Raw genomic sequence first — 27,366 nt, 5'->3', positions numbered from 1 at the left:
ATAGAAATTATTATTAATATTACTATTGTTTTTGCTTGCACATTATTTCTACAAATATTTATTGAGCATTTATGCTAAAATATAATAATACTATTTATGTTAAAACATAATAAAACTTCAGAATACAAATAAATTTGTTATTGTTCTATAAGTAGTTACAATACATTGATTATTGTGAACTAATTGATTACTTTGGTTACTAAAATGTTGAGGATGGTAAGAAGAATTATAAAAAAGTAAAATTTCACAAAAATAGAGAAGCAAGCATATAAAGTGTAGAAATTAAGAAATTTAACAAGAATCCCCAAAATAATAGTTATCAGAAACTGATATGGGAATTGAGTGCAGAATTATTAATTTACTATCATAAAGTGACATAGAAAAACACTGTGCATGAAACATTCTTAAGCACTCTTGGTAGGCGTGTAAAATTATCTTCTTTGAGCATTTTGGCATTATTTTTATCATGTGAAGATGATGGCAATGACAATAATTTTAGTGACAATAGAAAGAAGAAACAGTAACAACAACAAAAGCTATAACTTATTGAAGACTTATGCACTAGTCAGTGCTCCCAGCACTTTATTAACTCACTCAGAAACACTTGATGTAATAGGTGCCCTTAAAGTCTCCATGCCAAACACTAGGAGTTTAAGCCAGAAATGGCTGGATATGCTTTCCTAAGGTCACATAACTAGTAAATAATACAAATGAGATATTAGTCTGGGGATTTTGACTCCAGAACAACTTCTGTTAACCACTATACCACACTAAGGAAAGGTTAAAGTGAATTAAAAGTGCAGAAAGAGGTGATTCATCTATGTAAGATTATAGATGTAGATCATGGTTTAAAAAGTAATTATTTTCAGAGCATTGGGTTGAGCTCCCTGTGTCATAGAGCAAATTCCCACTGACCATCTATTTTAGAGGGGTGGGAGATGTAAAGTTCAAGAGCAAGGGGACATGTACACCTATGGCTGATTCATGTTGATGTATGGCAGAAACCAACACAATGTTGTAGAACAATTCTCCTCCAATTTAAAATAAATACTTTTTAAAGTAATTATTTCTTGACATTTTAGGCTGTTTGGGGCATGAATTAGAATTCACCCTAAATGTTTCAAATGATAAGACTTAAATGGTGAGTCTGAGGCAAAGAGAATATCTTACAGAAGTACTACCATGGGAAACTACAACAAACTTTTGCTGAGAAGACAAAGGCAATAAAGGTTTTACTGGAGCCCAGGGAGTATTTGCCACACAAGAGATGGGATGCATGTCCTGGGAGAGATGTGGCGCTGAAGGGAAGGAATGCAGGAAACTTTCTCCGGCTTATTTTAGTTTTGCCCCGACCCCTTTTTTTCCCTCCTATTGTTCTAACCTAACGTGAAGTCCTCTGCAGAATTAGAGGCAGGAGACAGCCATCAGGGACGGGTCTTCCTGAATACAGAACAGGGTGAATGGGGGAAGAAAATGATCTAAGGAGCTATGTGGGAGAGGGTGTCTCAAACAGAGAAAATTCAGTACACTAGTAATTAAGAAATGTACTTTTAAAATTGTCTCTTCCTAAATTGTCTACATTTATTTAAAAATTTATCACAATTCTAAATCCATTAGGTTATAACCCTAAAAGTGAAGAGCTCTGAGTAAGTAAATGGTAAAATATGCCCCCAGTAAAATCCTTAAGTGGGGACTTCCCTCGCGGACCAGTGGTTAATCCATGCTTCCACTACAGTGGGCACAGGTTGAGTCCCTTGTAAGGGAACTAAGATCCCAAAGACCACAGGGTATGGTCAAAAAACACAAACAAAAAAACCATTAAGTGACGACTAGTCTCACTGATACAGGATTATTTTTAGGTGCATTTATAACCTTAGGTATCAAGATTAATTTTAAATCTCCTGCAGTACTTAGCATTACTGATGACAGACTGAACATACTGATATTGTTAGCTTGATTATTAATCAATGAATTAAAAGAATTTTAAAATAACACTCAAATTAATGGCAAGGATTGGAGCCTTTATAAGTTATGATGTTATTTTATTATGTAATGGATGCAATTTCTAAATTAAAATTTCATTACTGTTGTTCAGTCACTCAGTTGTGTCAAACACTTTATGACCAACCCCAATGTAGTCCAGCCCCATGGACTACAGCATGCCAGGCTTCCCTGTCCTCTACTTTCTCCCAGAGTTGCTCAAACTCATATCCAGGGAGTCAATCATCTAATCATCCAATCAATCATTGGCTGGCATTGGATGATGCCATCCAATCATCTCCTCTGTTGCCCTCTTCCTGTCCTCCCCTCAATCTTTCCCAGCATCAGGATCTTTTCCAGTTAGTCAGCTCTTCCCATCAGATAGACAAAGTATTAGAGCTTTGGCTTCGTTATCCTTTCTCCATCACTAAAAATTGCTTTTTAGTGTTTTTTAGTCACTAAGTCCTGTCTGACACTTTCTGACCCCATGAACTGTAGCCCACCAAGGCTTCTCTGTTCATGGGATTCCCCAGGCAAGAATACTGGAGTGGGTTGCTATATCTTTCTCCAAGGGATCTTCTCGACCCAGGGATAGAATCCACGTCTCTTGTATTGGCAATTCAATACAGTGGATTCTTTGCCACTGAGGCAACAAGGGAGCATGATTTTTCTTTTATCTTTATAGTATTAGTATCACATTTATCCATCTGGAATCACAACCTCGTCTGTTTACAAATTATCACAGGTCTTAGGAATATAAATTATGTCTTTTTTAAGGATTCTCTTTTAACAGCTACTGTAATGATTGGTACCATTTTCCCATATAGAGTGGCTCATCATCTATTTAATTCTATATGTACTCTTAATTATGTATCATCTTTGAATATCTTCTATTACAATCTAGAAATAGGGAGGATTATCTATTATTTGAAACTCAAAATTTATCTGTAAAATAATGAACAAAATGAAACGTTAATCAAAACCATTTTTATATTCAAAATTGGTTCTAAAAGTAGTATATAATTTTTAGGTTAAAATGCTTGTAAATTTATAATACACATATTGTTTCAAAGCAGATGATGATTTTAATGAATGCTATAACATTTACATATTTCTGTAGGTCTTCAAAAGAACCAACATTATTACTTTTTAAGGCCATTACTGCTCCTTTACATGGGCAAAAGTAGCTTAACTTGAAAGAAAAATTGGCCAAAATGCTTACATTTTAATAGCAATAATACTTATTAAGATTAATTTAATCTTATTAATAATACTTAAAAAGATTAACAATAATGATTATCAGATAATATTGGAAACACTGAAATTGTCATTAGTGACATGTAAATATAAAAGGTAAAATAGTTACTTAGAGGCAAGAAAAAATTATTGACATGATTTAAGGATAAGAATTTGAAAGTAATCATTTGGGGTGTTGACATATGTGACTTTCGGGGAAGGTAGTTAATATTCCTGTCACTAGGTCTCTCATAACCTGGGAGGAAAAAGTTTGTTCCAACTGCATGTTGAGGGCTTCCCTGATCACTCTGTGGTAAAGAATTTGCCAGCCAAACCAGAGATGTGGGTTCAATCCAGGGGTCACGAAGATCCCCTGGAGAATGAAATGGCAGTCCACTGCAATATTCTTGTCTGGAAAATCCCATGGATAGAGGAGCCTGGTGGGTTAGAGTCCATGGGGTTGCAAGAGTCAGGCATGATTGAGGACACACGCCCATATAGCTGAGAAAAGAAGAGAAAAGAAAGGCAAAGGAGAAAAAGAAAGATATATCCATCTGACTAGAGTTCCAAAGAATAGCAAGGAGATATAAGAAAACCTTCCTCAGTGATCAATGCAAAGAATAGAGGAAAACGATAGAATGGGAAAGTCTAGAGATCTTTTCAAGAAAGTTAGAGATACCAAGGGAACATTTCATACAAAGATGGGCACAATAAAGGACAGAAACAATATGGAACTAACAGAAGCAGAAGATATTAAGAAGGGGTGGCAGAAATATGCAGAGCTATACAAAAAAGATCATAATTGCCCAGATAACCACAATGGTGTGACCTAGAGCCAAACATCCTGGAGTAGGAAGTCAGTGGGCCTTAGGAAGCATCACCACAAACAAAGCAGGTGGAGGTGATGGATTCCAGTTGAGCTATTTCAAATTCTAAAAGATGATGCTGTGAAAGTTCTGCACTCAATATGACAGCAAATTTGGGAAACTTAGCAGTGGACAAAGGACTGGGAAAGGTAAATTTTCAATCCAATCCCAAAGAAAGGCAATGCCAAAGAATGTTCAAGGTACTGCCCAATTGCACTCATCTCACATGCTAGCAAAGTAATGCTGGAAATTCTCCAAGCCACACTTCAACAGTACGTGAACCTTCAACTTTGAGATGTTCAAGCTGGATTAAGAAAAGGCAGAGGAAACAGAGATCAAATTGTCAACATCCATTGGATCATAGAGAAAGCAACAGGACTTCAATAATATCTATTTCTGCTTTATTAACTACAGGAAAGGCTTTAACTGTGTGGATCACAACAGACTGTGGAAAATTCTTCAAGAGATGGGAATAACAGACCATCTTACCTGTCTCCTCAGAAACCTGTATGCAGGTCAAGAAGCAACAGTTAGAACTAGACATGGAACAACAGCCTGGTTCCAAATTGGGAAAGGAATACGTCAAAGTTCTGTATTCTCATCTTGTCTATTTAACTTATATACAGAGTGCATCATGTGAAATGCTGGGCTGGATGAAGCAGAAGCTGGAATCAAGATTGCTTGGAGAAATATCAATAACCTCATATGCAGGTGACACCACCCTTATGGCAGAAAGTGAAAAGGAACTAAACAACCTATTGATGAAGGTGAAAGAGAAGAGTGAAAATTCTGGCTTAAAATTCAACATTCAGAAAACTAAGATCATGGCATCTGGTCTGATCACTTCACGGCAAATAGATGATTAAACAATAGAAACAGTGAGAGATTTTATTTTCTTGGGCCCCAAAAATCACTGCAGATGGTGAGTGCAGTCATGAAATTAAAAGATGCTTCCTCCTTGGAAGAAAAGGTTTGGCAAACCTAGAAAGCATATTAAAAAGCAGAGGCATTACTTTGCTGACAATAGTACGCATAGTCAAAGCTATGATTTTTTCAGTAGTCATGTACAGATGTGAGAGTTGGGCCATAAAAAATGCTGAATGCTGAAGAACTGATGCTTTTTTTTTTTTTTTTCATTTATTTTTATTAGTTGGAGGCTAATCACTTTACAATATTGTAGTGGTTTTTGCCATACATTGACATGAATCAGCCATGGATTTACATGTGTTCCCCATCCCGAATCCCCCTCCCACCTCCCTCCCCATCCCATCGTCCTGGGTAGTCCCAGTGCACCAGCCCCGAGCACTTGTCTCATGCATCCAACCTGGACTGGCGATCTGTTTCACACTTGATAATATACATGTTTTGATTCTGCTCTCTCAGATTATCCCACCCTCGCCTTTTTCCAGAGAGTCCAGAAGTCTCTTTTTCTATCTTGCATATAGGGTTATCATTACCATCTTTCTAAATTCCATATATATGCCTTAGTATGCTGTATTGGTCTTTATCTTTCTGGCTTACTTCCCTCTGTATAATGGCCTCCAGTTTTATCCATCTCATTAGAACTGATTCAAATGTATTCTTTTTTAATGGCTGAGTAATATTCCATTGTGTATATGTACCACAGCATTCTTATCCATTCATTTGCTGATGGGCGGCATCTAGGTTGCTTCCATGTCCTAGCTATTGTAAAGAGTGCTAAGATAAACATTGGCAGTACATGTATCTCTTTCAATTCTGGTTTCCTCAGTGTGTATGTCCAGCAGTGGGATTGCTGGGTCATGTGGCAGTTCTATTTCCAGTTTTTTAAGGGATCTCCACACTGTTCTCCATAGTGGCTGTACTAGTTTGCATTCCCATCAAGAGTGAAAGAGGGTTCCCTTTTCTCCACACCCTCTCCAGCATTTATTGCTTGTAGACTTTTGGATAGCAACCATCCTGACTGGCATGTAATGGTACCTAATTGAGGTTTTGATTTGCATTTCTCTGATGATGAGTGATGTTGAGTATCTTTTCTTGTGTTTGTTAGCCATCTGTATGTCTTCTTTGGAGAAATGTCTGTTTAGATCTTTGGCCCATTTTTTGATTGGGTCATTTATTTTTCTGGAATTGAGTTGCAGGAGTTGCTTGTATATTTTAGAGATAATCCTTTGTCTGTTGCTTTGTTTGCTATTATTTTCTCCCATTCTGAAGGCTGTCTTTTCACCTTGCTTATAGTTTCCTTCATTGTGCAAAAGCTTTTAAGTTTAATTGGGTCCCATTTGTTTATTTTTGCTTTTATTTCCAATATTCTGGGAGATGGGTCATAGAGGATCTTGCTGTGATTTATGTCAGAGTATTTTGCCTATGTTCTCCTCTAGAATTTTTATAGTTTCTGGTCTTACATTTAGATCTTTAATCCATTTTGAGTTTATTTTTGTGTATGGTGTTAGAAAGTGTTCTAGTTTCATTCTTTTACAAGTGGTTGACCAGTTTTCCCAGCACCACTTTTTAAAGAGGTTGTCTTTTTTCCATTGTATATTCTTGCCTCCTTTGTCACAGATAAGGTCTCTGTAGGTACGTGGATTTACCTCTGGGCTTTCTAGTTTGTTCCATTGATCTATATTTCTGTCTTTGTGCCAGTAGCATACTGTCTTGATGACTGTGGCTTTGTAGTAGAGCCTGAAGTCAGGCAGGTTGATTCCTCCAGTTCCATCCTTCTTTCTCAAGATTGCTTTGACTATTCGAGGTTTTTTGTATTTCCATACAAATTGTAAAATTATTTGTTCTAGTTCTGTGAAGAATACTGTTGGTAGCTTGATAGGGATTGCATTGAATCTATAGATTGCTTTGGATAGTATACTCATTTTCACAATATTGATTCTCCCAATCCATGAACACAGTGTATTTCTCCATCTATTTGTATCCTCTTTGATTTCTTTCATCAGTGTTTTATAGTTTTCTATGTATAGGTCTTTTGTTTCTTTAAGTAGATATACTCCTAAGTATTTTATTCTTTTTGTTGCAATGGTGAATGGTATTGTTTCCTTAATTTCTCTTTCTGTTTTCTCTTTGCTAGTGTATAGGAATGCAAAGGATTTCTCTGTGTTAATTTTATATCCTGCAACTTTACTATATTCATTAATTACCTCTAGTAATTTTCTGGTAGAGTTTTTAGTGTTTTCTGTATAGAGGATCATGTCATCTGCAAACAGTGAGAGTTTCACTTCTTCTTTTCCTATCTGGATTCCTTTTATTTCTTTTTCTGCTCTGATGTGAAAAGAGACAACGAAGGACACTACATAATGATCAAAGAATCAATCCAAGAGAAGATTTAACAATTATAAATATATGTGGACCCTACATAGGAGCACCACAATATGTAAGGCAAATACTCACGAGTATGAAAGGGGAAATTAACAATAACACAATAAGTGTGGGAGACTTTAATACCCACTCACACCTATGGATAGATCAACTAAACAGAAAATTAACAAGGAAACACAAACCTTAAATGACACAATGGACCAGCTAGACCTAATTGATATCTATAGGACATTTCACCCCAAAACAATCAATTTCACCTTTTGCTCAAGTGCATATGGAACCTTCTCTAGAATAGATTACATCCTGGGCCATAAATCTCGCCTTGGTTAATTCAAAAAAATTGAAATCATTCCAGTCATCTTTTCTGACCACAATGCATTAAGATTAGATCTCAAGTACAGGAAAAAAAAAAAAAAAACTATTAAAAATTCAGACATATGGAGGCTAAATAACATGCTTCTAAATAACCAACAAATCATAGAAGAAATGAAAAAAGAAATCAAAATATGCATAGAAATGAGTGAAAATGAAAACACAACAACCCAAAGCCTATGGGACACTGTAAAAGCAGAGCAGTGCTAAGGGGAAGGTTCATAGCATTACAGGCTTACCTCAAGAAACAAGAAAAAAGTAAAATAAATAAACTAACTGTACACCTAAAACAACTAGAGAAGGAAGAAATGAAGAACCCCAGGGTTTGTAGAAGGAAAGAAATCTTAAAAATTAGTGCAAAAATAAATGCAAAAGAAACAAAAGAGACCATAGCAAAAATCAACAAAGCTAAAAGCTGGGTTTTTTTTAGAAGATTAACAAAATTGACAAACTGTTAGCCAGGCTCATTAAGAAACAGAGGGAGAAGAACCAAATCAACAAAATTAGAAATGAAAATGGAAAGATCACAACAGACAACACTGACATACAAAGGATTGTAAGAGACTACTACCAGCAGCTCTATGCCAATAAAATGGACAACTTGGAAGAAATGGACAAATTCTTAGAAAAATATAACTTTCCAAAACTGAACCTGGAAGAAATAGAAGATCTTAACAGGCCCATCACAAGCACAGAAATCAAAACTGTAATCTGAAATCTTCCAGCAAACATAAGCCCAGGACCAGATGGCTTCACAGCTGAATTCCACCAAAAATTTAGAGAAGAGCTAACACCTATCTTACTCAAACTTTCCGGAAAATTGCAGAGGAAGGTAAACTTCCAAACTCATTTTATGTGGCCACCATCATCCTAATACCAAAACCAGACAAAGATGCCACACACACACACACACACACACACAAAAACAAACAACTACAGGCCAATATCACTTATGAACATAGATGCAAAAATCTTTAACAAAATTCTAGCAAGCATAATCCAACAACATGTTAAAAAGATTATACATCATAACCAAGTGGGCTTTATCTCAAGAATGCAAGGATTCTTTAATATCCGCAAATCAATCATGTAATACACCACATTAATGAATTGAAAGATAAAAACTATATGATTATCTCAATAGATGCAGAAAAAGCCTTTGACAAAATTCAACATCCATTTATGATAAAAACTCCCCAGAAAGCAGGCATAGAAGGAACATACCTCAACATAATAAAAGTTATATATGACAAACCCACAGCAAACATTATCCTCAATGGTGAAAAATTGAAAGCTTTTCCCCTAAAATCAGGAACAAGACAAGGGTGCCCACTCTCACCACTACTATTCAACATAGTTTTGGAACTGATGCTTTTGAACTGTGGTGCTGGAGAAGACTTTCGATAGTCCCTCGGACTGCAAGGAGATCAAACCAGTCAATCCTAAAAGAAATCAACTCTGAATTTTCAATGAAAGGACTGCAATAAAAAACTTGAGGGTATAAAAAAGTATTTTTCTTATAATAAGATATAAAATAATTGTATGCTGATTCATATGGTCAAGTAGAGAAGGTAAACTGGTAAATGAAAAGGGGAGACCTACTTGAGAAATATCCTTGAGTTGTCATCACAGGAAAAGACTCATTCATAAACAAAAGGGATGTTCATGCATGGGAGCAGGGACAGTTCAACTGGTAATAACAGTTCGACTGTTAATAAGAGGAAAAGTAGGCTAGTAGTTTGGTAAGGTGGCTAATGGAAATGCTCTTTTAGTTGTGTCTGTTTTCTCCTTTAAGTAGAAAGGAAGGCCATTATGATAGTAATGACTGGGTAGCCTTGTTACAGATTTTAGAAGAGAGAACAATATGATAGTCAATTAGAAGAGTGGGAGTGGCTATGGATTAGAGGAATTAACCCTGGTTGCCTTGCCATACCAATGATCCTGTGATGTTCATAGAGACATATTTAAATCAAAAGAACTAGGAGTTTTTATTTTTATTTTTTAATTCTTTAGCCACACTCAGCTGCATGGACATAGGTGTGGACTAGGCAGAACACTGGATTTATCCAAAGTTGTTATTATATTAAGGGGATGCAATCAAGTGAGCTTATAGAGGGAATAGAGGGTAGATTCAAGAGAAATGGTTTTAATGATTGATCATTCTTAGCACATTAGGGTGGATTTCACTCAATGTGTGACCACCTGTTAAGCAAGAGTTGAATTTCTGTTGAGATAAAAGAAACCAGAGACATTCGTGGGAACTGGAGAAAGGATTTTGAGCAGTGGTTACTGCTCAGTGCTGAAGTGGTTTCGTAGTAAATGGTTACATACAATGCTGAAATGTTGCCAACTAACCAGGCACTACAGGAAGAGAACTGAGTGAGCTTAATGCTATGTTAAGAATTACATATGCTCTCAACCAGTAAATTAGGGTAGAATTTGCGACAGCATGTGTGGGTATATGGTAATTTAGATAGAAGCTAATGTATTATTTACTTAGGATCTTGAATCCGTTCAGTTCAGTTCAGTCGCTCAGTCGTGTCCGACTCTTTGTGACCCCATGAATCGCAGCACGCCAGGCCTCCCTGTCCATCACCAAGTCCTGGAGTCCACTCAAACTCATGCACAGCGAGTCGGTGATGCCATCCAGCCATCTCATCCTCTGTCATCCCCTTCTTCTCCTGCCCCCAATCCCTCCCAGTATCAGGGTATTTTCCAATGAGTCAACTCTTCACATGAGGTGGCCAAAGTATTGGAGTTTCAGTTTCAGCATCAGTCCTTCCAATGAACACCCAGGATTTATCTTCTTTAGGATGGACTGGTTGGACCTCCTTGCAGTCCAAGGGACTCTCAAGAGTCTTCTCCAACACCATAGTTCAAAAGCATCAATTTTTCTGTGCTCAGCTTTCTTCATAGTCCAACTCTCACATCCATTCATGACCACTGGAAAAACCATAGCCTTGACTAGACAGACCTTTGTTGGCAAAGTAATGTCTCTGCTTTTTAATATGCTATCTGGATTGGTCATAACTTTGAATATATAAGCCTATTTCATAGGGACACTACGTCAGTCGTCCAAGCAATTTTACAAATGGCAAAACTGGCCTATCCACATCTAGTCAATTCAGGAAAGGCTAGTTAGAATACATTTTTGGATACATCTAGCCCTCATCTCTTCCTCCCCACAATGTTTGCCCTTGTTGAAGAAGAAAATTAAAGGAGAATTAATTCCCTCTGCTCTCACTGAGTCAAGGCACATGGTTGAGAAGATATGGCTGCTGGAAGAACAAGCCTAATTCGGTGAGTAAAGGCCATGCAGGTACCAGTGTGATATGTGAGAATAGAAATAGTCCTAATTCACCTTTCAAGAAATGTCATCCATAGCAAATTTATAGTTCAGATAGAATAAGCTTTCTAATACATCATTTCTCCTGTAAGAATGTGAGTTACCATACAAATAACTCGGTGTTTTTACCCTTCCATGCCAAGAAGATCATATACATATTGGGTAGATTTCAGAAAAAAAATCAAGGGAATACTTGTAATTTGCTGAGGTTAGAATCTGTTTTTGCTGCAGCAAGAGCAACATTAATGCTTTTACAGGTGATGTTATTGAGATCAGAAAAGAAAATGAATTTATAGGGTCACAAAATAAGTGAATGAGTCTGAATTCAATCTCACCTAGTAGAGTTTGACCTCTTAGGTTGAGTTCTAAAGAAGAAAAATATTAACCTGGTTCTTCAGAATGTACTTTCTAAATAAGGAAGGAGTGAAGTGGAGAGTGAATCTGACCTTTCAAGTATAAAGGTGCATGAATACTGATTTCCCTCCTTCAGAAGTCATGGGTTTCTGGGGAGGGATGATAACAAGGTCAGGCTCCCACCTGAAGATGCTGCTGTGCAGCCAGATAGGAGTCTCAGGCACTTTACAGGGCCTATCTGAGAGGATGAAAGAATTACAACAGACATTTTCTTTTTTCTTTTTTCAAAATTAATTAATTTATTTTAATGGGAGGCTAATTTATTTATAATATTGTGGTGGTTTTTGCCACACATCTACATGAATCAGTCATAGGTATACATGTGTCCCACAATCCTGAATCTCCTTCCCACCTCCCTCCCTACCCCATCCCTCTGGGTTGTCCCAGAGCACCAGCTTTGGCTGCCCTGCTTCATGCATTGAATTTGCACTGGTCATCTGTTTTATATATGGTAATATACATGTTTCAATGCTATTCTGTCATATTGTCCCATCCTTGCTTTCTCCCACATAGTCCAGAAGTGTTTTCTTTACATCTGTGTCTCTTTTGCTGTCTTACGTATAGCATCATCGTTACCATCTTTCTAAATTCCATATATTTGCATTAATATACTGTATTGGTGGCTTACTTCACTTTGTAAAATAGGCTCCAGTTTCATCCATTTCATTAGAACTGACTCAGATGTGTTCTTTTTTATATTGCAATGAGTAATATTCCACTGTGTATATGTACCACAACTTCCTTATCCATTTGTCTGCTGATGGACATATAGGTTGTTTCCACGTCTTAGCTATTGTAAACCGTGCTGCAATGAACATTGGGGTGCATGTGTCTCTTTCAGTTCTGGTTTCCTTGGTGTGTTTACCCAGCAGTGGGATTGCTGGGTTGTATGGCAGTTCTGTTTCCAGTTTTTTTTAAGGAATCTCCACACTGTTCTCCATAGTGGCTGTACTAGTTTGCATTCCCATGAAGAGGTTAAGAGGGTTCCCTTTTCTCCACACCCTTTCCAGCATTTATTGTTTGTAGACTTTATGATGGCAGCCATTCTGACTGGCGTGAGAGTGTACCTCATTGTGGTTTTGATTTATGCTTCTCTGATAATGAGTGATGTTGAGCATCTTTTCATGTATTTGTTATCCATCTGTATGCCTTCTTTGTAGAAATGTCTGTTTAATTCTTTGGCCCATTTTTTGATTGGGTAATTTATTTTTCTGGATTTGAACTGCATTAGTTGTGTATGTTGGAGATTAATTCTCCAACGTAGTTGGAGAAACGTAGTTGCTACGTTTGCTATTATTTTCTCCCATTCTTAAGGCTGCTTTTCCACCTTGCTTATAGTTTCCTTCATTGTGCAAAAACTTTTAAGTTTAATTAGGTCCCATTTGTTTATTTTTGTTTTTATTTCCGTGACTCTGGGGTTGTATCATAGAGGATCATGCTGTAATTTGTGTCAAACAGTATTCTGCCTATGTTTTCCTCTAAGAGTTTTATAGTTTTTACATTTAGATGTAAATGTACTGGTCTTACATTTATATCTTTAATCTATTTTGAGTTTATTTTTGTGTATGGTGTTAGGAAGTGTTCTAGCTTCATTCTTTTACAGATGGTTGACCAGCTTTCTTAGCACCACTTGTTAAAGAGATTGTCTTTTCACCATTGTATATTTTTGCCTCCTTTGTCAAAGATAAGGTGTCCATAGGTGTATGGATTTATCTCTGAGCTTTCTATTTTGTTCCATTAATCTATGTTTCTTTCTTTGTGCCAGTACCATACTGTCTTGATGACTGCAGCTTTGTAGTATAGTCTGAAGTCAGGTAGGTTAATTCCTCCAGTTCCATTCTTTCTCAAGATTGCTTTGGCTGTTCAAGGTTTTTTGTATTTCCATACAAATTGTGAAATTATTTGTTCTAGTTCTCCGAAAAATACCATTAGTAGTTTGGCAGGGATTGCATTTAATCTATAGATTGCCTTGGGAAGTATACTTATTTTCACTATATTGATTCTTCTGATCCATGAACAGGGTATATTTCTCCATCTATTTGTGTCATCTTTGATTTCTTTCATCAGTGTTTTACAGTTTTTTATATATAGGTCTTTTGTTTCTTTGAGTAAATTTATTCCTAAGTATTTTATTGTTTCTGTTGCAGTGGTGAATGGGATTGTTTCCTTAATTTCTCTTTCTGTTTTCTCATTGTTAGCATATAGGAATGGAAGGGACTTCTTTGTATTAATTTTATATCCCACATCTTTACTATGTTCATTGATTAGCTCTAATAATCGTCTGATTGTTTATTTAGGGTTTTCTATGTAAAGGATCATGTCATCTGCAAACAGTGGGAGTTTTACTTCTTTTCCAATCTGGATTCCTTTTATTTCTTTTTCTTCTCTAATTGCTGTAGCTAGGACATCCAAAACTATGTTGAATAGTACTGGTGAGAGTGAGCACCCTTGTCTTGTTCCTGATTTTAGAGGAAATGCTTTCATTTTTTTGCCATAGAGGACAATGTTTGTTGTATATGACTTTTACTATTTGAGGTATGTTTCTTCTATGCCTGATTTCTGGAGAGTTTTGATCATAAATGGATGTTGAAATTTGTCAAAGGCTTTATCTGCATCTACTGAGGTAATCATTTGGATTTTATCTTCCAGTTTGTTAATATGGCATATCACATTGATAGATTTGTGAATATTGAAGAATCCTTGCATCCCTAGGATAAAGTCCACTTGGTCATGATGTATGATCTTTTTCATATGTTGTTGGATTCTGTTTGCTAGAATTTTGCTGAGGATTTTTGCATCTATATTCATCAGTGATATTGGCCTGTAGTTTTCTCTTTTTTTGTGGCATCTTTGTCTGGTTTTGGTATTACGGTGATGTTGGCATCATAGAATGAGTTTGGGAGTTTGCCTTCCTCTGCAATTTTTTGCAAGAGTTTGAGTAGAATACCTGTTAGCTCTTCTCTAAATTTTTGATAGAATTCACCTCTGAAGCCATGTTGTCTTGGGCTTTTGTTTGTTGGAAGGTTTTTTATTATAGCGATGATTTCTGTGTTTGTGATGGGTCTGTTAAGATTTTCTGTTTCTTCCTGGTTCAGTTTTGGAAGGTTTTGTCCATTCCTTCCAAGTTGTCCATTTTACAACAGACATTTTAAACTCAGAATTCATTCGAACTGCTAAGCAACCTTTAATAATGATGTTCCTTAGTATATTTGACCCTGCATATTCTGTAAGTATGCAGATTATTTCTGAATGCTTCTTGTGATGCAAAACAAAAATTTAGCGGATGTGCTAATAAATGAGATCAAATGATAGGATTTGGTGCTCCAGAGAAAGGAGTGGAGCATTTCAATTTATGAAAGATTCTATGTCAAGACGTGACATCATCTCCAGGAAGGAAACTAGAGAAAAAAAGTTTATTCCTAATTCTTCAGGGGAACAAGTCTAATTCTTAGGGGGAGAAAAGATAAGCAGGATGCATGAACTTTAATATTGACATGTATGTATTGTATTAATACAAATAAATACATACTCTATATTTTCTTTTTACATCCTACTCCTTGCAATAGAACACAGTTTGTAGTAAAACCCCAACACTGTTCTTTGTACATATAGATAATTCAGTTACTTATTTTAAAAGAAAAAGCAAAGGAAGCAAAACAATTTTGAAAAAGAAAGATAAATTGGAGTATTCTAGTATCTGATTTTAAGACAACATATAGCTGAGTTAAAAAAGAGTGAGAGAGAGAGAGAGAGAGAGAGAAAGTGTACTATTGGCAGGGCAAATGACATATGGATTAAAATAGAATCAAGAAGCCAGAAACTGACCCACCCGTAAACAGTCAACTAATTTTAGACAAATGTGACAAAGCAAATAAATGGAATAGGAATGATCTTATCAATAAATGATATTAGATACTTACTCAATCTAAATTTCACATATTATTCAAAGCTTTCTCAACAAATAGAGCAAGACAACACAATGTTAGAAAGACAGGTCTTCAACAAACGGTTCTGGGAAAACTGGACAGGTATGTATAAGTTAAATTAGATCATTATTTCACAAAATACACAAAAAATAAGCTCATAATGGATTGAAGACTTAAATGTGAGACTGCACACTGTCAAACTCCTAGAGGAAAACATAGGCAGACCACTTTCTGACATAAATCACAGCAGGATCTTTTTAAATGTGCCTCCCAGAATAATGGAGATAAAAACAAAAACAAGCAAGTTGAACCTACTTAAACTCAAAAGATTTTGCACAGCAAAGGAAACAATAAGCAAAAGAAAGGGACAACTCACAGATTGGGAGAAAATATTTGCAAATGTGACTGACAATGGATTAGTCTTCAAAAATCTACAAATAGTTCATGAAGATCAGCATTATCAAGACAAACAACCTATCCAAAAATGGGCAGGAACCTTAAGTAGGTCTATTTAGACCTGAAGATCTATGTAAATAGACCTTAAATAGGCCTAAAATTTCTCCAAAGAAGGCATACAGATGGCCAAAAGGCACATGAAAAAGATGGTCAACATCACTAATTTCTAGTTATAAGAGAAATGCAAATAAAAACTACAGTGAGATTTTATCTCACACTGGTCAAAATGGCTATCATCAAAACATTCACAAACCATAAATGCTGGAGAGGGTAGGGAGAGAAGGGAACCCTCCTACACTGTTGATGGGAATATAAATTGGTACAGCCACTATGGAGAACAATAAGGGGAAGTTCCTTAAAAAACTAAAAATAGAAGCACCATATGACCCCAAGCAATCTTCCTCCTGGGCGTATATCTGGAAGGAAACATGGCCCTAAATTATACATGCACTCTGATGTTCATTGCAACACTGTGTACAGTAGCCAAGACATGGAAGAAACCTAAATTATATCAACAGAGGAATGTATAAAGAAGAGTGGTACATGCATCCAATAGAAAATTACATAGTCATCAAAAAGAATAATGTAATTTGCAGCAACATCGTTGGACCTAGAGATTGTCATACTGAATGAAGTAAGTCAGAGAATGAGGAATATATTATCACATCCCATATATGTGGAATTTAAAAAGACATGATACAAACGAACTCATTCACAAAACAGAAACAGACTCACAGACTTATAAGAGCAATCTTCTGGTTGCCTGGGGGAAGAAGTGGGGGAGGTATAGTTAGGGAGTTTGGGATGGACAAGTACACCCTGCCATATTTAAAATGGATAACCAACAAGGAACTAGTATAGCACAAGGAACACTGCTCACATAAAGTGTTGTCATGTAACACTGTCATATAGCAGCCCAGACAAAGGGGAGTTTGGAAGATACTGGATACATGTATATGTATGCCTGAGCTCCTTTGCTTTCTACCTAAAACTATCAGAAAATTTTTCATCAGTTATTTGTTGTTGTTTAGACCCTACATCATGCCCAGCTCTTTTTCAACTCCATGTACTATAGCCAGCCATGCTCCTCTGTCCATGGGGTTTCCAAGGCAAGAATACTAGAGATTTTGCCATTTCCTTCTCTAGGGGATCTTCCTGAACCAGGGATTGAACCCCATCTCCTGCATTGGCAGGCGATTCTTTACCACTGAGCCACCAGGGAAGCACATAAAAAAGTCCCATAAAAAAGATAAGTAAATTAAAAACAAAAGCAAAAAAGCAAAGTTTACTCAAATGAATAACAGACTTAAATGTAAAACAAAACAAAAATTTAGAAGTATAGGAAAAAAACAAAACAAAACAAAAAACCAACAAAAAAAAATCATTGCCATCTAAGACAAGGTAATATATATATATATATATATAATATATATATATATTATATATATATATATATTCTTACTCATGACCCCAAAGGCATGATCAATAAAAATTTTTAAATATATAAACTGACTTACTTAGAACTAATTTTGTTCTTAAAAAGAACATGCCAAGTAGATTAAAAAACAATATGCAAACCTGAGATAAAGTATTTGCAAGTCATATATAAGACAGATTATTTAGATTCATAGTATATAAGTAACTATATGTTAGTTAGATGATGGCTCAGACAGTAAAGAATTGCCTGCAATACAGGAGACCCAGGTTCAATCCCTGGGTCGGGAGACCTCCTAGAGAAGGAAATGGCAACCCACTCCAGTACTCTTGTCTGGGAAATCCCAGGGACAGAGGAGCCTGGCAGGCTACAGTCCATGGAATCGCAAAGAGTCAGACATGATTGAGCCAAGTACAGCACAAAGTAGATCAATTTGAGAAGAGTTGACATTGTAACTAGTTTAAATCTTCCAATCCACAAACAAGTTATGTCTCTCCATTTATTTAGATTTTCTTGGATTTCTTTTATTAGGCATTAGTAGTTTTGACATTCAGCTACAGTACCTGTTTTGATAAACTTACCCCTACAAATTTTATTTTTTAGAGTGAATGATGACAAATGATGCTGTGTTTTCAAATTTGGGTTTTCCATGTATTTTTTAGTATATATATATATATATGTATATATATATATATATATAAAGTTGTTTTTTATGTATTGACTATGTGTTCTGCAGTCTTGCCTAACTTACTTATTAGTCTAGGATTCTACAATTATTTTTGGTAAATTCGTTGGTATTCTCTATGTAGATAACTATGTCTTCTGCAACTAAGGGTGCCTCTTGATAAGGGTGAAAGAGGAATCTGAAAAACCGTGCTTGAAACTCAACATTAAAAAAAAAAAAAAAAAAAGTGGTATCTGGTCCCATCACTGTCTGGCAAATATAAGGGGAAAATGTGAAAGCAGTGACAGATTTTCTATTCATGGGCTACAAAATCACTATAGATGATGACTGCAGTCATGAAATTAAAACCTTGAAAGGAAAGCTATGACAAACCTAGGCAGCATATTAAAAAGCAGACATCATGCTTTGCTGACAAAGGTCCATCTAGTCAAAGCTGTCAGAAAAGGCAATGACAACCCGCTCTAGTGATCTTGCCTGGAGAATCCCAGGGACGGGGGAGCCTGGTGACCTGCCATCTGTGGGGTCGCTCAGAGTCGGACACGACTGAAGGGACTTAGCAGCAGCAGCAACAGCAGTCAAAGTCGTGGTTTTTCCAGTAGTCATGGACGGATGTGAGAGGTGGACCATAAGAAAGGAGGTCAAACCAGTCAAACCTAAAGGAAATCAACCCTGAATATTCATTGGAAAGACTGATGCTGAAGCTGAAGCTCCAGTGTTTTGGCCACTTGATGCAAGGAGCCGATTCATTGCAAAAGACTCTGATGCAGGGAAAGACTGAAGACAAAAGAAGAAAGGGATGGCTGAGGATGAGATGTTTGGATGGCATCACCGACTCAGTGGACATGAATTTGAGCAAACTCTAGGAGATAGTGAAGAACAGTGAAGCCCGATGTGCTGCAGTCCATGGGGTCACAAAGAGTCAGACACAAGTTACCCACTGACTGAACAACAATAAATTCTCCTGCTCTCCAATCTATTAAACTGCTATTTCCTTTTTAAACATGATCATTGCTCTAGTGATACAAACATTTATTGCCATAAATTTTTGTTTCAGAACTGCTTTACCTCTGTTTAACAGATTTGACATGTTTTACTTTCATGGTCATTCACAACCATATATTTTGAGGAATTTTTTAAACATCCTGTCTTTCTTATGAATTACTTAGAAGTTTTTTGTTTGTTTGTTTTTAACTTACAATGATTTGTAGAGACATCATTCCATATTGTTTATTGAAATTCAGTTGTTTTGTTTATATGTACACACATAACATTTAGATACATCTCCTTAGAGAATTGATTATTTTATCTTGTAATAATCTTACTGTCTGTTTGATCTGAAGTCTACTTTCTCTGATACTAATATAATCATTGAGCTTAATTTTAATTCTTGTTTACCTTTGTATTGGAAATTACAAGGCCACTCTCAAATTCAGGGTTTTTTCTTTTGTTTTTTAACCTGGTTGAGACAGTTTTCAAGGCATTGCACTCTTTCATATCTTAATAACAAAATTTTTAAATGTAATTGGTTTTAGTGTTTGGAGAATTATTGTGAGGTCACATGCTGAAAACTACTGGATTGTAAGTTATTTTACATTTCCTTGAATAGTAATCAAATCATTGACCTTACAAGTTGACTTTTTTTCAACTCTCTGTGCTTAGTCATTCAGTTGTGTCCAGCTCTTTGCAGCGTTATGGACTGTGGCTCTCCAGGTTCCTTTGTCTACGGGGATTCTCCAGGCAGGAATACTAGAGTGGATTGCCATTCCTCCTCTAGGGGATCTTTCCAGCCCAGGAATTGAATGAAGGTCTCCTGCACTGTAGGCTGAGCTACCAGGGAAGCCTTTTCATCTCTCTAAGGGATAGTCAATTGATCAGTGTCCATATCAAATCTTCACAGTGCTATCAAAAGCAGAGAATTATAATTAAAGAAAATTTACTCATTTTTTAAGAAAATAAGTAACTATTTCCTGTGTAATAATTTTGCCATCTATTACTTGATACTCAAAATTTCAAAACATAGATATGGAAAAGATTATACATATTTAGGAAGTGCAATCAAACTAAAGAGACTATGTTAAATATTATAGTCATTGTCATTCAAAATAGGATAATGGCTATAATGCCATAATAGCTACATTATAAAATTTCGGTTTTTAAATTAAGTTTTGTGCAACCCTCTGGAATTCTTAACTCTCTTTTTAACATAGTGCATTGTCTTTCTGCTCACTTTCAGTTTTTCTTTTCCTTCTGTATCCAGAATACCCAAGCTTTTCCTTCATCTTCTAGCAGCATCATTCACTTGATGCAACAGTCTGAAACAACATCATTCCCTAATGATAAATAATGAGCTGAACTGAAGGAAGTGTCTCCAATTTGTATATAATCACTAATATAATCATAGAGGAACAAAGCTCTAAAGAAGTTCATATTCAAGTAAGAATATAAAATCATTTGGCTTTTTGTTTTTGGTGTCCATTCATGCTGCCTGCTCAGTCACTAAGTCATGTCCCTCTCTTTGTGACACTGTGGGGTGTAGCCTGCCAGGTTCCTCTGTCCATGGGATTTTCGAGGCAAGAACACTGGAGTGGATAGCCATTTCCTTCTCCATTGATATTCATTCAATCAGTTTTATTTTTAGCCAAGAAGTATTCTGAAGTTAATTCTATCATTTTTCCAGAAAAGCAGCTTCCTTTTCAAATTTAGCTTGTATAGTGTTATGGGTAAAGCTCAGAGATTACATTTCCTCCACTCTACTGTAACACTGTATTTCTAGTGTAATATCATCACCATTTAAATAGTTAACATAATTTTAATTTTCAGAAAAAAAATGATCGCTGATATTATGCTGAATTGGTAAAACTCAGAAGTTTTATCTGAGCAATATATATTGTTTCTCAAAGATCAGGAAACATTAAGCTAGAAGAAAGCTCAACATATCACTTTAACCAGCTCTGGGATTTGAGCCAGTGGAAGTGAATACTGTAGATGATCCCCTAAATTCATACCATTCTGTTGTTCATTCACTCAGTTGTGTCTGACTCTTTGTGACCCCATGGTCTGCAGCATGTCAGGCTTTCCTGTTCTTCACCATTTCCCAGATTTTGCTCAAACTGATGTCCGTTGAGTCAGTGATGCCATACAACATATCATCCTCTGTTGTCCCCTTGTTCTCTTGCCCTCAGTCTTTCCAGCATTAGGATCTTTTTCAGTAAGTTGGCTCTTCACATCAGGTGGCCAAAGTATCTGTTTGGACTTTGATTAGGGACATTTATAATCATCTGATTCTAATAACCTTTGATGGGTTTTTGTTTTCTTGTTTTCTGTTTTGTTTTGTATTTTGTGAAGAATTTGGCCTAATATCATTCTTTAATGATATTTTTCAGTAACCAAAGACTGGCCCAGGAATAGATACATAGCCCAATACAGTTAATGAGATGTAAGAAAGGTTCCTCAATACCCAAAGAATTAATAATGCTGGGGTCGGAATATTTACGCACCCCTAAAATTCACAGGATAAAATATTACCTTTGAAGGTCATAATATTAGGAGGTAAAGTTTTTGGAAGATGATTTAGGACATTAGGATGATGTCATTATAAAAAAGCCCAAGAAAATGGTTTCCTCTTCTACCACATGAGGACACAGCAAAAAGCTGTGAACCAGTAAGTTCATGAACCAGTTTATGAACCAGTAAGTGGACTTCATCAGACACCAAATATGTCCATCTTGATCTTGGATTTCCAACTTCCAGAACTATGAGAAATAATTTTCTGTTGATAATCCACCCAGTTTACAATATTTTGTTATAGCAATCTAAATGGACTAAGACACATAGTCTTAAAAACCATGAATGAGAAACTTGGGCCTGTCTCAACCCAGTAAACATCCCATAATTATGAGAGAATGAGACTTAGTACATAGCCAGTGCTGTGGATGACAGCATAAAATTACAAGAAGAGCTGGATCTTTGAAGATACAGCACTGACCAGTCGTAGAGTCAGTCATCACTCTGGATTGTCCCTCTTCTGAGTCAAAGTATACCTAGCTTTTAAGATCATTTTTTGTTGCTTTCTGCTCCATTTAGTTAACATAATCCTAACTGATATAGAAGTTAACAAATTTAGAAGAGATACAGTAGGGAACAACTTGAGAACACATGTTAGTATATAAAAATGTCAGATTGGAAATATCAAATTTTCAAATTTATAGTATTGATATTTGTGAAAGGCTGCCTATGAGATATAAAAAGAGGAGGCTACAGATGCCTAGGAATAACTGAAAATCTGAAAATGACAGAATTTAGTGATAAGCAAGAGAAGGCAGGATTAGGATGAGAAGTGAGAACTGTAAGATTTTAGGAGTGGATGAAGAACTTATCAGTTTTTTAAAAAAAGAGTAGAATAAAATGTAAAGACAGGAAATAATCATGAGGAATTTCTTCTAGTACTAAGATCATAGATAATTATGGAATGTACCATATACTTCAGAATACATTGCATATTTTCCCACAAATCATAAATAATGTGGATATAATCCAAATATTACTATTAGATATTATTTGTACTCTATGTTTATATGTAATATATTAATAGAATTGTCCTCAGTCCTTATATAGAGATATATAAATTATTTATCCATTTTGTGCTCTCTGATTCAAACACAAAATTTTGAGGGAGTCAAAATTTAATTAATTCTAATGAAAAAGACAGTCATGCACTTTTTTATTCCCATATGTATGGTTCAAAATATAAAATATCCACAAGCCATAGAATGAAAATCACCAGGAATAATTCTAAGATAAAGGTATTATTCTTAATTATAAGTTATTATAAGAAATATAGTTGCAAAATGTTTTATGCTTCATTATATATATATATTTGTCCTCATACTCATTTAATATTCTATTTTACTCTGTATTATCTTCAATAATTTAAAGGGGAAATTTATGTGGAATTATGCCAAGGATCTCAAAATAAAAATCAAAAAGTAAAAAGGAATCTTTTTTTCTTAAATGAATGGAAAGGAAGACAGAATCACACATAAAATAACATGTAATAATGAGCTCTCACTCTGTGTCATTGGCCAAAGTTGCCACTCAATTGTGGCTACTCAGACACATAATTGCAGTAATTTCCTGACAAATCTTGATGAAAATGTTATCTTTATCCAGAGCTCTAGTGAGCATGTTATGCTAAAATTAAAGCAGATAATGATCTTTATGTCTCAGTTCTTACTTCTCCAATAATTACCATTCTGCATTTGCACTTCACATAACATATAAGCAAAGTTAATTTTGGAAGACATAAAAAATCATTCTGAAGTATTGTTTTTCCCCTGATAATAACTAATATTACTAACTAGACATGTGTGCATGTTTATTCACTTAGTTGTGTCCTACTCTTTGCAGATGCACAGACTATAATTTTCCAAGCACCTCTCTGTCTATGGGATTATCCACCAAAAATACTGGTTGCCATTTCCTCCTTCAGGGAATCTTCCTCACCCAGGGATTGAGCTTGCATCTCCTGCATCTCTGGTACTGGCAGGAAGATTCTTTACCCCAGAGTTACCTGGGAAGTACCACTACCTATACAATTCTGATTAACTAGCATCCCTGTTATTTATTTTTACAATCAATAGCAATGGTCCACTTTTGATTCTCTCTCTAATGATACTTTGTTTTTATATAAACTTAATTTTATTTGTATCTCTGTGTGTTTTCTCATACCATTGCCTATAAGGACCTTTCAATAATCCAAATGATTGCCTTTCAAGAGCTCTATTAATTAGTATTGTTTTAAATATCAGCTTATGTAACGTGCTGTTCTGTGGTCCCATAGAATTCTGTACATATATCTATCTGTGTTGCTCATGATACTATTTGGGAATGAATCCCTTTATGTGTTTCACCCCTACATTTGAATTTCTTTAGTAATAGACATTACATATTATTACATTATATATTTTTCAAGTTTTGTCCTCAACAGTCTGGCTACCTCAGAAAATTGCAAGCAATGTGTTGGGATATCAAAAATAAGCCTGGAGAAATAAACAAGAAAACAAAACTGGGACTTCAAATTTCAAATTATGGACTACTTCAGATGTTAAGTAAACATCCTCCTTTCTTTTACCTATCCCTTTATTTTAATTATCTAGACTTTGGCATAGAAGGTGAAACAAAGTAACCTTTATAAAAATTCTGTTCTATGTTGAACAGACCTATGCTCAAGTGAAAATGGGAGATTGTATAAATATATTGCTCCAGAAACAATTTAAATGCACGCTAATGTTCATTGCAGCACTATTTACAATAACCAGAACATGGAAGCAACCTAACTGGCCATTGAAAGATAAATGGATAAAGATGTACATATTATATACCATGGAATATTATTCAGTAATAAAAAAGGACAGACTAGCATCATTTGCTGTGACATGGATAGGCATAGAGATTGTCATACTGAGTGAAATCAGTCATACAGAGAAAGGTAAATATCATATGATATTACATATATATATATGCAATATAAAAATATGATACAGTTGAACTTATTTATAGACCAGAAATAGATTCACAGATATAGAAAGCAAACTTATGATTACCCAGGGGGGAAGGAAGGAGGAGCGATCAATTGAGAGATTGGGATTGACATACACACACTGCTGCTGCTGCTGCTGCTGCTAAGTCGCTTCAGTCGTGTCGACCCTGTGAGACCCTGTAGATGGCAGCCCACCAGGCTCCCCCGTCCCTGGGATTCTCCAGGCAAGAATATTGGAGTGGGTTGCCATTTCCTCCTCCAATGTATGAAAGGGAAAAGTGAAAGTGAAGTCGCTCAGTCATATCCGACTCGTAGCGACCCCATGGACTGCAGCCCACCAGGCTCCTCCGTCCATGGGATTTTCCAGGCAAGAGTACTAACACTACTATATATAAAATTGATAACTAATATGAACCTACTGTATAGTACAGGGAACTCTATTCAATAATCTGCAATGACCTATATGGAGAAAGTATATTTAAAAAATGGATATATGTATAACTACTTCACTTTGCTGTACAGCAGGAACATACACAACATTGCAACATTGTAAATCAACTAGATTCTGATATAAAGTAATAGAGAAATTGAATAATCTGACCTATTTATTCTTTGGATGATATAGTTAGCTTCATGAAACATATCTAAGTAAAACATTTTTCTAGGACTACATTCCAAAATGAAGACTGGAAAAAAATCTGATAACACATATATATACATAAAAAGTATAACATACTCAATACACCAGCAAATTTGGAAAACTCAGCAGTGGCCACAGGACTAGAAAAGGTCAGTTTTCATTCCAATCTTAAAGAAAGAAAATGCAAAAGAGTATTCAAACTATCAATTTCACATGCTATTGCACTTGTTTCACAAGCTAGCAAAGTAATGCTCAAAATTCTCTGAGCTGGGCTTTAACAACATATAAATTGAGAACTGCCAGATGTTCAAGCTGGATTTAGAAAAGCCAGAGGAACCAGAGACCAAATTTCCAACATCCGTTGGATCATAGAAAATGTTAGATATTTCCATAGAAAGTAGAAAAACTGCTGCTTCATTGACTACACTAAAGCCTTTGACTGTGGGAATCACAACAAACTGTGGAAAATGTTTCAAGAGGTATGAATATCAGACCACCTTACATGCCTCCTGAGAAACCTGTATACATGGAACAACATGAAGAAGTAACAGTTAGAACTAGACATGGAACAATGGACTGGTTTAAAACTGAAAAAGAAGTTCATAAAGACTATATATTGTCACTCTGCCTATTTAACTTATATTCAGAGTACATCATGGGAAATGTTGGGCTGGATGAATCACAAGCTGGAATCAAGATTTCCAGGAGAGATATCAATAACCTCAGATATGCAGTTGATACCACCCTTATGGCAGAAAGTAAAGGGGAACTAAAAAGCCTCTTAATATAGGTGAAAGAAGAGAGTGAAAAAACTGGATTAAAACTCAGCATTCAGAAAACTAAGATCATGACATCTGGTCCCATCACTTCATGGCAAATAAATGGGGACACTGACAGATTTTATTTTCTTGGGCTCCACAATCATTGCAGATGGTGACTGAAATGAACAAAGACCATGAAATTAAAAGACTCTTGTTTCTTGGAAGACAGTGTATTAAAAAGCAGACATTACTTTGCCAACAAAGGTCCATCTAGTCAAAGCTATGGTTCTTCCATTAGTCATGTATGGATGTGAGAGTGGGACTGTAAAGAAGGCTGAGCACTGAAGAACTGATGCTTTTGAATTGTAGTGTTGGAGAAGCTTCTTGAGAGTCCCTTGGACTGCAAGGAGACCAAACAAGTCAGTAATAAAGGAAATCAATCCTGAATACTCATTGGAATTTTTAGGGAGTGCAAACTGACTGAAACCGCCCACCCTGGCCTGGCCCCTTTGTAACCATTTTCATGAGTTGTTTTATGACAGGAGGTCCTGGTAAGGAACATGGAACTAATAAGCCACCACCAACTGGACAAGTTTGGGAAAGGTCAAAAGGAGACACCACATGTCCAACCACCTCTCAGAATCCTTCTCACTGGCATCCATCTTGGCTGAGCAATGTGTGCACACCAGGAAGGACTCTGAGTCAGAATGAGTGGTTGGAGAAACCCAGAAAATAATCCCATCACCGCAAAACCAGAGACTTCAAACCCCATGGCAGAGCAGTTCTCCTGGGTTCCCTTACCCTACTGCTCTCTGCCCAGGCGCACCTTCCCAATAAAATCTCTTGCTTTGTCAGCATGTGCGTCTCTTCAGACAATTCATTTCTGAGAGTTAGATAAGAGCCCCATTTGTGCCCTGGAAAGAGTCGCCCTTCCTGCAACAAATGGCGACTCTGGTGGGGCATCTTCTTCGTTATGACTGATATCCTGACCGCTCAAGGTACTCAGGGACCAACTCATCCGCCAATCAACCAGACCCAGAAGCTGCAGCTGGGGCCCTTTTGTCTCTGATCTCCTGATGCAGACGACTGGCCAGAGTGCCCTGACCGGGTAAGGAACAAGAGACTTTATTGACCTTTCGCCCCTTCCATCTCTCTTTCCTCTCCTTAACCCTTCTCATCCTACTTTCCAATCCCCCAGTCCTGGATGCAGGAATCTGGTCAAAGGATCTCTGCCTGAGCTGAGAATTAGAGCTTGATCAACTCCTCTTGACTGAGAACTCAAATTCTGGCTCTGGTCTGGTTTCTGGTTTGAATTCTGGTTCTGTTCTGATCTGGTCTGGTTTCTGATAGGGCCAAGTACAAGCCCTCCCTTTTCTGGAGTCCCAGGGTAAAGTTCTGTAACATC

This window comes from Cervus canadensis, chromosome 13 (genome assembly GCF_019320065.1).
Source record: "Cervus canadensis isolate Bull #8, Minnesota chromosome 13, ASM1932006v1, whole genome shotgun sequence".
Taxonomy (NCBI): domain Eukaryota; kingdom Metazoa; phylum Chordata; class Mammalia; order Artiodactyla; family Cervidae; genus Cervus; species Cervus canadensis.
Note: the sequence above shows the minus strand (reverse complement) of the source record.